Consider the following 16,663-nt stretch of genomic DNA (forward strand, 5'->3'; position numbering starts at 1 on the left):
CCATGGTTTGCTAGGTATTGTTTGAAGGCATGGCTTGTATACTCTCCTCCATTATCTGATCTCAAAATTTTAATCTTTGCATTATAATGGTTAGTCACATATTTTTGAAAATTAGTGAAGGCTTCAAGAACTCTATCTTTAGAGGGAAGCAAGGTCAGCCAAGTATATTTTGATTTTTCATCAATAAAGGTCACAAAATATTTTTGATTTTCTCTAGACAAGCAAGGGGAAGTCCAAACATCTGAATGGATTAAATCAAAACAATTTTCATAAATAGTCATAGATTTAGGAAAAACAGCCTTGCAATGTTTACCAAGAATACATGCCTCACACTCATCATTTTTAAAAGAAATATTAGGAAACATTAATGATAAAGCTCTAGTATGAGGATGTCCTAGCCTAGCATGTAAAATAGAATCACTAGGTTTAATAATAACCGAATTAAAACAAGATGCAGTAGAAGAAGATAGATTCAAGTCCTCAAGCACATATAGATCATCCTTGGAACCTCCTTGACCAAGAACTTTACTTGTCTCAATATCCTGAAAATGAACCTTGTTAGGACCAAATATTGCATAACAATTTAAATCAGTGGTGGCCCTCTTAACTGATAGCAAATTAGATGTGAAATTTGGCATATAGAAAGCTTTAGTTTCTTTGTTAAATAACTTTAAATTCCCTATGCCTTTAATTGGAACTTTCTCACCATTAGCTATCACAACATTACCATTAGCAGGCTTAATATCACTCATTAACCTAGAATCACTAATCATGTGATGAGATGCACCAGAATCAACAATAAGAGACTTAGTTTTGTTTGAAGTAAGAAACGCCTTACCGGTGGCCTCCTTGAGGGCTTTGATGAGCGCATCAAGGTCGGACCGCCTTACCAGCTCGGACGATGCTGCAGCAAGAGCAGTTCCACCGGTCACTTGTTGAGGCTGCTCAGAGATCAATGGCTCCCCCACGGCAGTTGCTTGGTGAGCTCTCGGTTGTCCTCCGCGGTTTGGTCGTCCACCTCGGATTGTTCCCGGTGGTGGTGCTAGATGCGGATGTAGGATCCAGCAGCGGCTCTTGAAGTGGCCAAGTTTCTTACAGTGCTCACAAACCGGCGGGTTGTTCTTGTCCTCCGGTCGGTAGTAGCCTTTGTTTGCTGATGCCATCTCAGCTTTGTTAGCGGTCACCAGCTCTCCCTTGCTGCCGAACAATCCCATGGAGCCACGCTCCTTTTGAATTTGGTTACAAACATCATCAAGGCTTGGGAGTTTATCTGACCGCAAGATGTGTTTGATGAGATCATTGTAGGAGGGGTTTAGGGTCAAGAGCAGCCCAAACACTTTGTCTTGTTCACGCCTCTCGTTCAGTATGGCCGGATCAATTGTCGCCGGTCGCAGCATTTCTAGTTCAGCCCAAAGGGACCTAAACTTCCCAAAATGCTTTGTAAACTCCATATCCTCTTGATTGAGGTTATTGATGGCCCTTTTAATCTCGAAGATACGATTGACATTGGTAATATTACCAAAAACGTTCTTGAGGGTGTCCCACAAGTCCTTCGCCGTCTCGCAGTAGGAGTAGGCTTCAAGAATGGGGGCATCTAGAGAGTTTTGAATGATGGCTAAGACCCCTTGGTCTTCTTGGAACCATTTGTTCTTTTCATCTCCGGCAAGTTCCTTGCCGTCCTTGGTGGCCTCACCACTCGGAGCTTCGCTCTTCTCAACGTGAGACCAAAGGCCTCGGCCACAAAGGGCAGTTTTCGTGGTCCTCGCCCACAGCAGATAGTTCTCTCCCTTGAGAGTCACCGGAACAACCATGGTTTTGACACTTTCCATGATGAAGAGACCGTTAGGTAAAGCTATTATCCAACGGTTAAAGAAAATGACTTTCAAGTCAAAAACAGAAAATGAGAGAGAAGGAGAAGCGGAAGTAAGTGATGATCAAAAACTTTAGAATGACGAGCAACCAGGCTCTGATACCATGTAAGAATTAATAGGATCGATTATGAGTTTAGTGAGAAGATTTGAATAACAAGAGAGTGAGAATCGTTGAGAGTATAGTAAGAGAGTATAGAGAGAGTATTGTGGAGAAAGAGATATTATCTCTTCTTACCTCATTTAGAACATAATTACAATCTACTTATAGACATATACAAAAGAATATACTAAGATGATCCTAGGCACATTTACATATAAAGATAGCGACATGTCCTTAAGAAGACATGTGATCCTTCCCACTTGCGCACTCTACACTAACGGCTATGAGGAGAAGGATCGAGAAGCTCTTGTGACCGTTGGAGGCTGGTGAACATGGAATGGACTCGTGATCCTCATGGGTTGAGCTTGGTAGGCCTTTAGCTGTACGGACGGCCCAATGGTGATGGTTGTACGGACGGATGTACGGACAAGGTGTGTGTGCGGTTTCATAAATGGGTGACAGTCCAATGCATTTGACTAATTGTAAGAGTTCGGGATGAATTTGGAGTGTTTAGACAACACTTAAACCCATTTATCCCAAAACATGCTTAAACCGAGAAAACAGGCTAAAACCGAGAGAAACATTGATTTGAAGCAGTAAACAGTTGTGTTACTCTTTCTATGGTCAAAATATGTAACAATCCAATGCATTTGACTAATTTCAAGAGTTGGGGTTGAATTTGGAATGTTTAGCCACCACTTATACCCATTTTGTCCCGAAACAGGCTAAACCAAGAAAACGTTGATTCTAAACAGTAAACAACTCTGTTACAATTTCTAGGGTCAGAATGTGTGACATTCCAATGCATTTGACTAATTGTAAGAGTTCGGGATTTATTTGGAGTGTTTAGACAACACTTAAACCCGTTTTATCCCAAAACAGGCTTTAAACCGAGAAAACATGCTAAAACCGAGAGAAAACATTGATTTGAAGCAGTAATCAGCTATGTTACTCTTTCTAGGTTCAAATATGTAACAATCCAATGCATTTTACTAATTAGAAGAGTTCGGGTTGAATTTCGAGTGTTTAGCCACCACTTATACCCATTTTGTCCCGAAACAGGCTAAAACCGAGAAAACGTTGATTCAAAGCAGTAAACAGCTCTGTTACTATTTCTAGGGTCAGAATGTGTGACATTCCAATGCATTTGACTAATTGTAAGAGTTCAGGATGAATTTGGAGTGTTTAGACGACACTTAAACCCGTTTTATCCCAAAACAGGCTTAAACCGAGAAAACATGCTAAAACCGAGAGAAAACATTGATTTGAAGCAGTAATCAGCTATGTTACTCTTTCTAGGGTCAAATATGTAACAATCCAATGCATTTGACTAATTACAAGAGTTCGGGTTGAATTTCGAGTGTTTAGCCACCACTTATACCCATTTTGTCCCGAAAGAGGCTAAAACCGAGAAAACATTGATTCAAAGCAGTATACAGCTCTGTTACTATTTCTAGGGTCAGAATGTGTGACATTCCAATGCATTTGACTAATTGTAAGAGTTCGGGATGAATTTGGAGTGTTTAGACAACACTTAAACCCGTTTTATCCCAAAACAGGCTTTAAACCGAGAAAACATGCTAAAACCGAGAGAAAACATTGATTTGAAGCAGTAATCAGCTATGTTACTCTTTCTAGGTTCAAATATGTAACAATCCAATGCATTTTACTAATTAGAAGAGTTCGGGTTGAATTTCGAGTGTTTAGCCACCACTTATACCCATTTTGTCCCGAAACAGGCTAAAACCGAGAAAACGTTGATTCAAAGCAGTAAACAGCGTTGTTACTATTTCTAGGGTCAGAATGTGTGATATTCCAATGCAGTTGACTAATTGTAAGAGTTCGGGATGAATTTGGAGTGTTTAGACAACACTTAAACCCGTTTTATCCCAAAACAGGCTTAAACCGAGAAAACATGCTAAAACCGAGAGAAAACATTGATTTGAAGCAGTAATCAGCTATGTTACTCTTTCTAGGGTCAAATATGTAACAATCCAATGCATTTGACTAATTACAAGAGTTCGGGTTGAATTTCGAGTGTTTAGCCACCACTTATACCCATTTTGTGTTGGTTTAAATTGAGTATGCGGAAGCAAATTAGAGAGAATGTGAGATAAAATGAGAGCTTGTATTAGAATAGCTTTTACAATGTCGGCCAAAGGCCTTAAATAGAATGAAAACTAGGTTAACAATCCCACCAACTCGACAACTTGTAGATAGAGACATGAAGAGAGAGAAGGGAGCGATCCCAAGATAGAAAGCGACGTGACCTTGTCTCCCTAAGGGAAGCTATCTCGTGACTCTTATCCTCCAACGGTCACATTCTTCTTCGAGATCCTTCTAATGGGCTTGGTATTGTTTCCAACCCCAAGCCTTCTCATTTCTCTCAATAGGCCTCAACCTTAAGGGTGGCCATTAGGACGATCGTACGGACGTCCGTACGGACAACCTCCAAGTCTTAAGTAACATGGTCAATACTCCCCCTCAAGCTTAGCCAAGTGAAACGGCTAAGCTTGGAACCCGCACAAGACCACCTCGTTAAAAACCTTAATATGGAAAACCACATGGGACAAAACCATATCAAGGAAAAGAGTGTGCTCTCCACGGGTTAGAGGAGTCTTCTCATGGATGTGTAGGATCGACTAGTCCAAGTTTGCTAGAGATATACTCGCAAATCTGTGGACTAGTGGCTTTTGTGAAAATATCGGCCAGTTGGTCCTTGCTCGGCGTGTGACACGGTAAGACAACCCCTTCTTCAATCTTCTCTCGCACTGTGTGGCAGTCTACTTCGATATGCTTGGTCCTCTCATGGAAAACAGAGTTGGTTGCTATATGTATTGCAGCCTTGTTGTCACAGTGCATAGTGATGGGTTCATCTATCTCCACTCCAAGGTCCTTGAGAAGACCTTTGAGCCAAGTTAGCTCGTTTGTGAGCTTCTTCATGGCCCTATATTCTGACTCGGCACTAGATTGAGACACCACCTTCTGTTTCTTCGACTTCCAAGTGACTAGGTTCCCACCAACAAACGTACAGTATCCTGTTGTAGACCTTCTATCGGTTGTGTCGCCCGCATAATCCGCGTCGCAATAGCCAACAAGCTCGGTATTGTTGTTCTTTCCCATCCAAATGCCGCGGCCAGGGCTTCCCTTTAGATAGCATAGGATCCTCTCAACAGTGTTCCAATCAAAGTTTGTTGGTGCTTTCATGTGCTGGCTTACTTGGTTCACAGCATAGCACAGATCCGGCCGTGTGATGGTGAGGTAAATCAGCTTCCCAACCAGCCGCCTATATCTGCCCACGTCCTCATATGGCTCAGCCAACTTGTTCGGTAACGTCTTCATCTCCCCCTTTCGCTTGACCTGGTAGCCTTCTTCTAGTGGCGTAGAGACCGGTTTAGCCCCCAGCTTACCAGTTTCCTTGAGCAAGTCCAGCGTGTACTTCCGTTGGGAGAGAAAGAGTCCTTCCAGCGATCGGGAGATTTCAATCCCAAGAAAATATTTCAGTTCGCCGAGGTCCTTGATGTCAAAGGCTGAGTGAAGGAGAGTCTTGGTAGTGGAAATACCTTCCTTGTCATCGCCAGTGATGATTATATCATCGACATAGACGAGCACCACGACGCGACCGCCGGCAGTCCGTAGAGTGAACAATGTGTGGTCGGCTTCCGAGCGTCGAAAACCATTGGTGCGAAGTGTCGAGCTGAGTTTGTGGTACCACGCCCGAGGGGATTGTTTGAGGCCGTAGATGGCCTTGCGAAGGCGGAGAACTTTGCCCGGAGCCACAAGATGTTCGAAGCCCGGAGGTGGGTGCATATACACTTCTTCTTCAAGCTCCCCCTGAAGGAAGGCATTCTTGACGTCCATCTGCCAAAGGTCCCACGAGAGGTTTGTAGCCAAGGAGAGAACGACACGAACGGTGTGCAGCTTGGCGACCGGGGCAAACGTGTCCGTATAGTCGGTACCGTATGTTTGTGTGAAACCGCGAGCCACAAGGCGAGCCTTATAGCGCTCCACGTCGCCATTGCTCAGGTACTTAATTGTGAAGACCCATTTTGAGCTGACCACCTTCTTTCCCTTGGGAAGATCCGCTTCGTCCCAAGTGTGGTTCCTGATCATAGCATCGGTCTCAGCATCAACCGCCGCTAACCACTCTTTGTGCTCTTTGGCTTCATCATAGGTTTGAGGAACGAATTGAGCATCAATCTTGGTGAGGAAGGCAGCGTGTTCCTGAGGGACCAGGTCAAGTGAACACACCGCTTGGATAGGATGGGCCACGGCCTGATTGTTGTAGTAGACCCGCTTATCTTTCCATGTCGAAGGATGAAACTTTAGACGTTGACTTCGCCGGGGAAGAGCAACCATAGATTCCCGTGGGAGAGCATCGGTTGAGGTCACGAGATGATCATTGTCCTCATGAGTAGGCTCGGCACATGGTTCAGCCGGAGGAGGAACAGGCGGCACGGAGGCATTTTCTTGAACTTCTTCTTCTACGGGTGAGATAGCGGGTACATCCGGTTCATGTGAGGTCGGAGTAGGCTGAGCATGGCTCGACGGGCTTGATGGAGTGGTGATGCCGAGGTGATCGAGGAGGAACCGTAGGTTGGCCGAACGATCAGAGTTGGACCGAGAGAGATCCTTGAGACTGTCCCAATCCTTTGTCGCATAGTATCCTTGGTGTTCAAGGAACCGCACTTCTCGAGAGATATGTAGGCGGCCAGCAGCTGGATCATAGCACTTATAGCCCTTCTGACTTGTCGAGTAGCCAATGAACATACATTTGGTGCTTTTGGCGTCGAGCTTAGTCCTTTGTTCCCCTGGAACCAAAACAAAGCATACACACCCGAAAACGCGTAAGTGATCCAAAGATGGTTTAAATTGATTGAGTACCTCATATGGAGATTTGTCTTGTAGAACTTTGGTAGGAGTCCTATTAATCAAGTAGCAAGCCGTCATGACAGCATCTCCCCAGAATCGTTTGGTGACATTGGTTTGGAACATCATCGACCTCGCCACTTCCATAAGGTGCCGGTTCTTCCTCTCGGCCACGCCATTCTGTTGGGGCGTATATGGACAACTCGTTTGTTGTAGAATGCCGTGTTTGGACAAATGATCTTTGAGTCTATGACTGATGTACTCTCCCCCATTATCTGATCTTAGTACCTTTATTTTTGCATTGAAATGATTAGTAACATAATTCTGAAAATTAACAAATGCATCATAAACCCTATCTTTAGATGGTAACAATGTGAGCCAAGTATATTTTGATTTTTCATCAATAAAAGTCACAAAATACTTGTTATTGTCTCTAGATAGGCATGGTGAGGTCCAAACATCAGAATGTACTAAGTCAAAACAATGTTCATAAATGGTAGTAGATTTAGGGAAAACCGATTTGCAATGTTTGCCAAGAATACAAGGTTCACAACTTGAACTATCAAAAGAAAATTTAGGCAACATTAATTGAAAAGCTCTAGAGTGAGGGTGGCCTAGTCTAGCATGCCACACTTCACTTGAAATACTACTAAGGTCCGATTTAAAAGAAAACATATTAGGTGAACTTGATGAGTTTTTCTCTAGGACATAGAGATCTCCCTTAGCATCTCCACCTCCAAGAATCTTGCCAGTCTCAATATCCTGAAAATGCACACTGTTAGGACCAAATATGGTATAACAATTCAAATCGGTTGTAGCTCTCTTAACCGATAATAGGTTAGAAGTGAAAGTAGGCATAAAGAAGGCCTTTGAGTTCTTATCAAACAACTTTAAATCTCCTACACCTTTAACTGGTATCCTATCCCCATTTGCAATAATCACATTTCCCACAGTCGGCTTTATGTTGTGTATAAGGCTCGGGTTACTTATCATGTGATGAGAAGCACCCGAGTCTACAACAAGCGTTTTACTAGGTTGTGAAGCGAAGAAAGTGATACCAGATTCCTTTAGGGCTGCGATGGACTTGATGAGGGCCTCCAGGTCTGATTTCCTCACAAGATCTCCAAGAGAAGCCGCCATGGCCGTAGCCGCCGCGTTGCCTTGGTTTGCTGCACCGAAACCTTGGCCGCTTGGTCCTTCTTGCGAGATATGCGCCTTGAACTTAGCCGGTTTGAGATGAGGGTGAAGGATCCAGCACTTGTCCTTCATGTGTCCCTTCTTCTTGCAATGGTCGCACACCATTGTTTTCCGGTCATCTTGCTTGTAGACTCCTTTGTTCGCGGTAGCCAAGTCGTCCTTTCCACAAAAGAGACCAAGTGAACCTTGTTCCTTTTGCACTTGAGAACACACGTCTTCAAGAGTAGGTAGCTTGTCTCCACGGAGGATGTGCTTAATCAGGTCATTGAACGCCGGATTGAGAGTGAGCAGGAGACCAAACACCTTGTCTTGCTCCTTTCGTTCATTGAGGATGGCCGGATCGATAGTACTTGGCCGGAGCATCTCCAACTCGGCCCACAATGACCGGAACTTCCCAAAATGCTTGGTAAACTCCAAGTCTTCTTGATGGAGACCATTGATAGCCTTCTTGACCTCAAATACCCGAGTCAAGTTGGTCACGTTCCCATACACATTCGCTAGCGTCTCCCATAGTTCTTTGGCCGTCTCGCAGTACGAGTAGGCTTCAAGAATAGGTGCGTCTAGCGAGTTTTGGAGAATGGCAAGCACGGTCTGATCTTCTTGGAACCACTTGACTTCCTTCTCGAGATCAGCCTCCTTGTCTTCTTCCGTTCCTTCTTTACCGTCCTCCTTAGTGGCTTTCTTGGGGAGTTGGTCCGTTTCTACATGGATCCAAAGTCCTCGGCCACTGAGAGCGGTCTTTGTGGTTCTTTTCCACAACAGGTAGTTTGCTCCTTTGAGCACCACCGGGGTAACAATAGGCTTGTTGTTGTCCATTGTTAGGTAGAGTAGCGAGAAAAACGATAGAGTAGCGGATAGAATGAAGCGCGAATGAGTGAGTAGAATGAAGAATAGAGTAAAGGAGTAGTATACGAGTAGAGAATGCAAAGTAGAATCAAATAAGAACAAGAAAAAGAAGAGGAGAAAGTTTATAGAACCATGGATCAATAAACTTGCTCTGCTACCATGTTGGTTTAAATTGAGTATGCGGAAGCAAATTAGAGAGAATGTGAGATAAAATGAGAGCTTGTATTAGAATAGCTTTTACAATGTCGGCCAAAGGCCTTAAATAGAATGAAAACTAGGTTAACAATCCCACCAACTCGACAACTTGTAGATAGAGACATGAAGAGAGAGAAGGGAGCGATCCCAAGATAGAAAGCGACGTGACCTTGTCTCCCTAAGGGAAGCTATCTCGTGACTCTTATCCTCCAACGGTCACATTCTTCTTCGAGATCCTTCTAATGGGCTTGGTATTGTTTCCAACCCCAAGCCTTCTCATTTCTCTCAATAGGCCTCAACCTTAAGGGTGGCCATTAGGACGATCGTACGGACGTCCGTACGGACAACCTCCAAGTCTTAAGTAACATGGTCAATATTTTGTCCCGAAAGAGGCTAAAACCGAGAAAACGTTGATTCAAAGCAGTAAACAGCGTTGTTACTGTTTCTAGGGTCAGAATGTGTGACATTCCAATGCATTTGACTAATTGTAAGAGTTCGGGATGAATTTAGAGTTTTTAGATAACACTTAAACCCGTTTTATCCCAAAGCAGGTTTAAACCGAGAAAACATGCTAAAACCGAGAGAAAATATTGATTTGAAGCAGTAATTAGCTATGTTACTCTTTCTAGGGTCAAATATGTAACAATCCAATGCATTTGAGTAATTACAAGAATTCGGGTTGAATTTGGAGTGTTTAGCCACCACTTATACCCATTTTGTCCCGAAATAGGCTAAAACCAAGAAAACATTGATTCAAAGCAGTAAACAGCTCTGTTACTATTTCTAGGGTCATAATGGGTGACAGTCCAATGCATTTGACTAATTGTAAGAGTTCGGTATGAATTTGGAGTGTTTAGACAACACTTAAACCCGTTTATCCCAAAACTGGCTTAAACCGAGAACACAGGCTAAAACAAGGACAAAACATTGATTTGAAGCAGTAAACAGCTGTGTTACTCTTTCTAGGGTCAAAATATGTAACAATCCAATGCATTTGAGTAATTACAAGAATTCGGGTTGAATTTGGAGTGTTTAGCCACCACTTATACCCATTTTGTCCCGAAACAGGCTAAAACCGAGAAAACATTGATTCAAAGCAGTATACAGCTCTGTTACTATTTCTAGGGTCAAATTGTGTGACAGTCCAATGCATTTGACTAATTGTAAGAGTTCGGGATGAATTTGGAGTGTTTAGACAACACTTAAACCCATTTATCCCAAAACATGCTTAAACCGAGATAACAGGCTAAAACCGAGAGAAACATTGATTTGAAGCAGTAAACAGTTGTGTTACTCTTTCTATGGTCAAAATATGTAACAATCCAATGCATTTGACTAATTTCAAGAGTTGGGGTTGAATCTGGAATGTTTAGCCACCACTTATACACATTTTGTCCCGAAACAGGCTAAACCAAGAAAACGTTGATTCTAAACAGTAAACAACTCTGTTACAATTTCTAGGGTCAGAATGTGTGACATTCCAATGCATTTGACTAATTGTAAGAGTTCGGGATTTATTTGGAGTGTTTAGACAACACTTAAACCCGTTTTATCCCAAAACAGGCTTTAAACCGAGAAAACATGCTAAAACCGAGAGAAAACATTGATTTGAAGCAGTAATCAGCTATGTTACTCTTTCTAGGTTCAAATATGTAACAATCCAATGCATTTCACTAACTAGAAGAGTTCGGGTTGAATTTCGAGTGTTTAGCCACCACTTATACCCATTTTGTCCCGAAACAGGCTAAAACCGAGAAAACGTTGATTCAAAGCAGTAAACAGCTCTGTTACTATTTCTAGGGTCAGAATGTGTGACATTCCAATGCATTTGACTAATTGTAAGAGTTCGGGATGAATTTGGAGTGTTTAGACGACACTTAAACCCGTTTTATCCCAAAAAAGGCTTAAACCGAGAAAACATGCTAAAACCGAGAGAAAACATTGATTTGAAGCAGTAATCAGCTATGTTACTCTTTCTAGGGTCAAATATGTAACAATCCAATGCATTTGACTAATTACAAGAGTTCGGGTTGAATTTCGAGTGTTTAGCCACCACTTATACCCATTTTGTCCCGAAACTGGCTAAAACCGAGAAAACATTGATTCAAAGCAGTATACAGCTCTGTTACTATTTCTAGGGTCAGAATGTGTGACATTCCAATGCATTTGAGTAATTGTAAGAGTTCGGGATGAATTTGGAGTGTTTAGACAACACTTAAACCCGTTTTATCCCAAAACAGGCTTTAAACCGAGAAAACATGCTAAAACCGAGAGAAAACATTGATTTGAAGCAGTAATCAGCTATGTTACTCTTTCTAGGTTCAAATATGTAACAATCCAATGCATTTTACTAATTAGAAGAGTTCGGGTTGAATTTCGAGTGTTTAGCCACCACTTATACCCATTTTGTCCCGAAACAGGCTAAAACCGAGAAAACGTTGATTCAAAGCAGTAAACAGCGTTGTTACTATTTCTAGGGTCAGAATGTGTGACATTCCAATGCATTTGACTAATTATAAGAGTTCGGGATGAATTTGGAGTTTTTCGACAACACTTAAACCCGTTTTATGCCAAAACAGGCTTAAACCGAGAAAACATGCTAAAACCGAGAGAAAACATTGATTTGAAGCAGTAATCAGCTATGTTACTCTTTCTAGGGTCAAATATGTAACAATCCAATGCATTTGACTAATTACAAGAGTTCGGGTTGAATTTCGAGTGTTTAGCCACCACTTATACCCATTTTGTCCCGAAAGAGGCTAAAACCGAGAAAACGTTGATTCAAAGCAGTAAACAGCGTTGTTACTGTTTCTAGGGTCAGAATGTGTGACATTCCAATGCATTTGACTAATTGTAAGAGTTCGGGATGAATTTGGAGTTTTTAGACAACACTTAAACCCGTTTTATCCCAAAGCAGGTTTAAACCGAGAAAACATGCTAAAACCGAGAGAAAATATTGATTTGAAGCAGTAATTAGCTATGTTACTCTTTCTAGGGTCAAATATGTAACAATCCAATGCATTTGAGTAATTACAAGAATTCGGGTTGAATTTGGAGTGTTTAGCCACCACTTATACCCATTTTGTCCCGAAATAGGCTAAAACCAAGAAAACATTGATTCAAAGCAGTAAACAGCTCTGTTACTATTTCTAGGGTCATAATGGGTGACAGTCCAATGCATTTGACTAATTGTAAGAGTTCGGTATAAATTTGGAGTGTTTAGACAACACTTAAACCCGTTTATCCCAAAACAGGCTTAAACCGAGAACACAGGCTAAAACAAGGACAAAACATTGATTTGAAGCAGTAAACAGCTGTGTTACTCTTTCTAGGGTCAAAATATGTAACAATCCAATGCATTTGAGTAATTACAAGAATTCGGGTTGAATTTGGAGTGTTTAGCCACCACTTATACCCATTTTGTCCCGAAACAGGCTAAAACCGAGAAAACATTGATTCAAAGCAGTATACAGCTCTGTTACTATTTCTAGGGTCAGAATGTGTGACAGTCCAATGCATTTGACTAATTGTAAGAGTTCGGGATGAATTTGGAGTGTTTAGACAACACTTAAACCCATTTATCCCAAAACATGCTTAAACCGAGAAAACAGGCTAAAACCGAGAGAAACATTGATTTGAAGCAGTAAACAGTTGTGTTACTCTTTCTATGGTCAAAATATGTAACAATCCAATGCATTTGACTAATTTCAAGAGTTGGGGTTGAATTTGGAATGTTTAGCCACCACTTATACCCATTTTGTCCCGAAACAGGCTAAAACCGAGAAAACATTGATTCAAAGCAGTATACAGCTCTGTTACTATTTCTAGGGTCAGAATGTGTGACAGTCCAATGCATTTGACTAATTGTAAGAGTTCGGGATGAATTTGGAGTGTTTAGACAACACTTAAACCCATTTATCCCAAAACATGCTTAAACCGAGATAACAGGCTAAAACCGAGAGAAACATTGATTTGAAGCAGTAAACAGTTGTGTTACTCTTTCTATGGTCAAAATTATGAGTTTGGCACACCACCTTGGCCACCACCGTCCGTACAACCGTACGGACGTCCGTACGATCGACAACCTATGGGCTGACCAAGCCATCTCGTATCTCATAAGCCCAATCCACTAAGGAGAGCTTCCAACGATCTCCCTTCATCGAGATCCTTCTATTATAGCCGTTAGGCAACTTGCAAGTGGGAAGTCAAAGGTTTAGTCACATGTAGGAATAAGGAGATGTCGCTATCTCCCATTAATGTGCACATAGAACCCTAGGAAAGAATATCCTCTTTGTATAGCTCTATATATGGTTTGTAAGTATGTTCTAATTTAAAGCAAGAAAAGAGTTTATTCTCTTTCTCCAACACTCTCTCTCTCAATCGTTCACTCTCCTCACTCTTTACACGATTTCACTCTCTTCCATAATCTCTTGATTACTCTACTCTCAAACTTACATGGTATCAGAGCAGATTTGATTCTGTTCTTGCCTCAAATCTCCATCACTCCCTTCCGCATTCTCTTTCTTGTTCTTGAATCTTCTTTCTTTAACCGTTGGACAATAGCTTTAACCAACGGTCTCTTCATCTTTTTTTCATGGAAACTACCAAAACTCTCATTGTTCCAGTTACTCTCAAGGGAGAGAATTACTTACTGTGGGCTAGAACCACAAAGACAGCCCTATGCGGCCGAGGACTTTGGTCCCATGTTGAGACGAGCGAAGCTCCTAGTGGCGAGACCACCAAAGACGGCAAGGATCTTGTCGATGAGAAGAACAAGTGGTTTCAAGAAGATCAGGGAGTCCTAGCTATCATTCAAAACTCCCTAGATGCACCTATACTTGAAGCTTACTCTTATTGCGAGACAGCAAAAGACTTGTGGGACACTCTCAAGAATGTTTTTGGGAATGTTACAAATGTAAACCGAATTTTTGAGATTAAGAGGGCCATCAACAACCTCAACCAAGAAGACATGGAGTTCACCAAGCACTTTGGGAAGTTTAGGTCCCTTTGGGCTGAACTAGAGATGCTCCGGCCGGCGACTATAGATCCGGCCATTCTGAATGAGAGGCGTGAACAAGATAAGGTGTTCGGCCTTCTCTTGACCTTGAACCCCTCCTACAATGACCTTATCAAGCATATTCTACGGTCGGACAAGCTCCCTAGCCTTGATGATGTCTGTAACCAAATTCAAAAGGAGCATGGCTCCATGGGATTGTTTGGCGGCAAGGGAGAACTTGTGACCGCTAACAAAGCTGAGACGGCATCAGCAAACAAGGGCTACTACAAGCCGGAGGACAAGAACAACCCGCCATTTTGTGAGCATTGTAAGAAGCTTGGTCACTTCAAGAGCCGCTGCTGGATTCTACACCCTCATCTAGCACCACCGCCGGGTACCATCCGAGGTGGACGACCAAACCGCGGAGGACCACCGAGAGCTCATCAAGCAGTAGCCATGGGGGAGTCATCAATCTCTGAGCAACCTCAACAAGTGACCAGTGGAACTGCTCTTGCTGCAGCATCGTCCGAGCTGGTAAGGCGGTCCGACCTTGATGCGCTCATCAAAGCCATCAAAGAGGCCACCGGTAAGGCGTTTCTTGCCTCAAACAAAATTAAACCCCTCATAGTTGATTCTGGTGCATCCCATCACATGATTAGTGATTCTAGGCTAATTAGTGATATTAAACCTGCTAATGGTAATGTGATAATAGCAAATGGTGAGAAAGTACCAGTTAAAGGCATTGGAAACTTGAAACTATTTGATAAGGAGACTAAGGCATTTTATATGCCAAACTTTACTTCTAACTTGCTATCAGTTAAGAGAGCCACTACTGATTTAAATTGTTATGCTATATTTGGTCCTAACAATGTTCATTTTCAGGATATTGAGACAAGTAAGGTTCTTGGTCAAGGAGGATCCAAGGATGACCTCTATGTGCTTGAGGACTTGAACTTATCTTCTAATGTATCTTGTTTTAATTCGGTTATTATGAAACCTAGTGATTCTATTTTACATGCTAGGCTAGGACACCCTCACACAAGAGCTTTATCTTTAATATTTCCTAATGTTTCTTTTCAAAATGATGAGTGTGAGGCTTGTATTCTTGGTAAACATTGCAAGGCTGTTTTTCCTAAATCTATTACTATTTATGAAAAATGTTTTGATTTAATTCATTCTGATGTTTGGACATCTCCTTGCTTATCTAGAGATAATCAAAAATATTTTGTGACTTTTATTGATGAAAAATCAAAATATACTTGGATAACTTTGCTTCCCTCTAAGGATAGAGTTCTTGAGGCCTTTACTAATTTTCAAAATTATGTCACTAACCACTTTCATGCCAAGATTAAAATTTTGAGATCAGATAATGGTGGAGAGTACACAAGCCATGCCTTTAAGCAATATCTAGCCAAACATGGAATTCTTCACCAAACTAGTTGTTCTTACACACCACAACAAAATGGAGTGGCTGAGAGGAAGAATAGGCATCTGATGGAGGTAGCAAGGTCTATGATGTTTCACACAAGGGTTCCAAAGAGGTTTTGGGGAGATGCTGTGCTAGCCGCTTGTTATCTTATTAACCGCACACCAACAAAAATTCTAAAGGATGTGTCTCCATTTGAGGTATTAACTAATGACAAACCTACATTTGATCACTTACGAGTGTTTGGTTGTGTGTGCTATGTTTTGCGACCAGGTGAGCTAAGAGACAAGCTTGATGCAAAGAGTACAAAGGCTATGTTTCTTGGCTATTCTACTACACAAAAGGGGTATAAGTGCTATGAACCTACAACAAGGAGAATTCTAGTATCTCGTGATGTCAAGTTCATGGAGACACACGGCTTTTATGACGAGAAGAATTGGGATGAGCTCCGTAATCTCTCCGACTCTCCATCTGATCGGACGCGCAACCTCCGAGTAATTCTTGAGCGGCTAGGTCTTGAAAATGATAGGATCTCTACCGAGTCAGCCAGACCAACATCACCAGAACAATCTGAGGCATTCACTGAGCCTGATCCTGATATACATGCCGATGACCATACTGAGCAGCATGAGGAGTCACCCGCGGACATCACGGCCGAAACAACCGAGGAGTCGGCCGAACAGCTTGAGGAAATCATAACTCCGGGACGGGCCAACTCCGAAGCTGGGGCTGTAGTTCCTCTTAGGCGCAGCCAACGTATCAAGTATCCTCCTAGTCATTGGAAGAACACCCGTGTGTACTACAACAACATGGCCGTTGCTCATCCGATTCAGGCCGTGTGCACCTTAGCTCATTTTCCGATAGAGCATCAAGTGTTTCTTGGCCATATTGATGAGCATTGGATCCCCAAGACCTATGATGAGGCTAAGCAGCACAAGGTATGGAGAGATGCGGTGGACGCCGAGAATACGGCCATGGTGCAAAATCACACATGGGACGAGGCTGACTTACCCAAGGGCAAGAAGGCTGTCACATCTCGGTATATCTTCACAATCAAATATAAGAGCAATGGGGAGATAGAACGGTATAAGGCACGCCTTGTAGCCCGGGGATTCACGCAAACGTATGGGGAGGACTATCTTGATACGTTTGCTCCGGTGGCC

The sequence above is a fragment of the Camelina sativa genome, chromosome 13 (genome assembly GCF_030686135.1).
Source record: "Camelina sativa cultivar CO46 ecotype springtype chromosome 13, ASM3068613v1".
Lineage (NCBI taxonomy): Eukaryota > Viridiplantae > Streptophyta > Magnoliopsida > Brassicales > Brassicaceae > Camelina > Camelina sativa.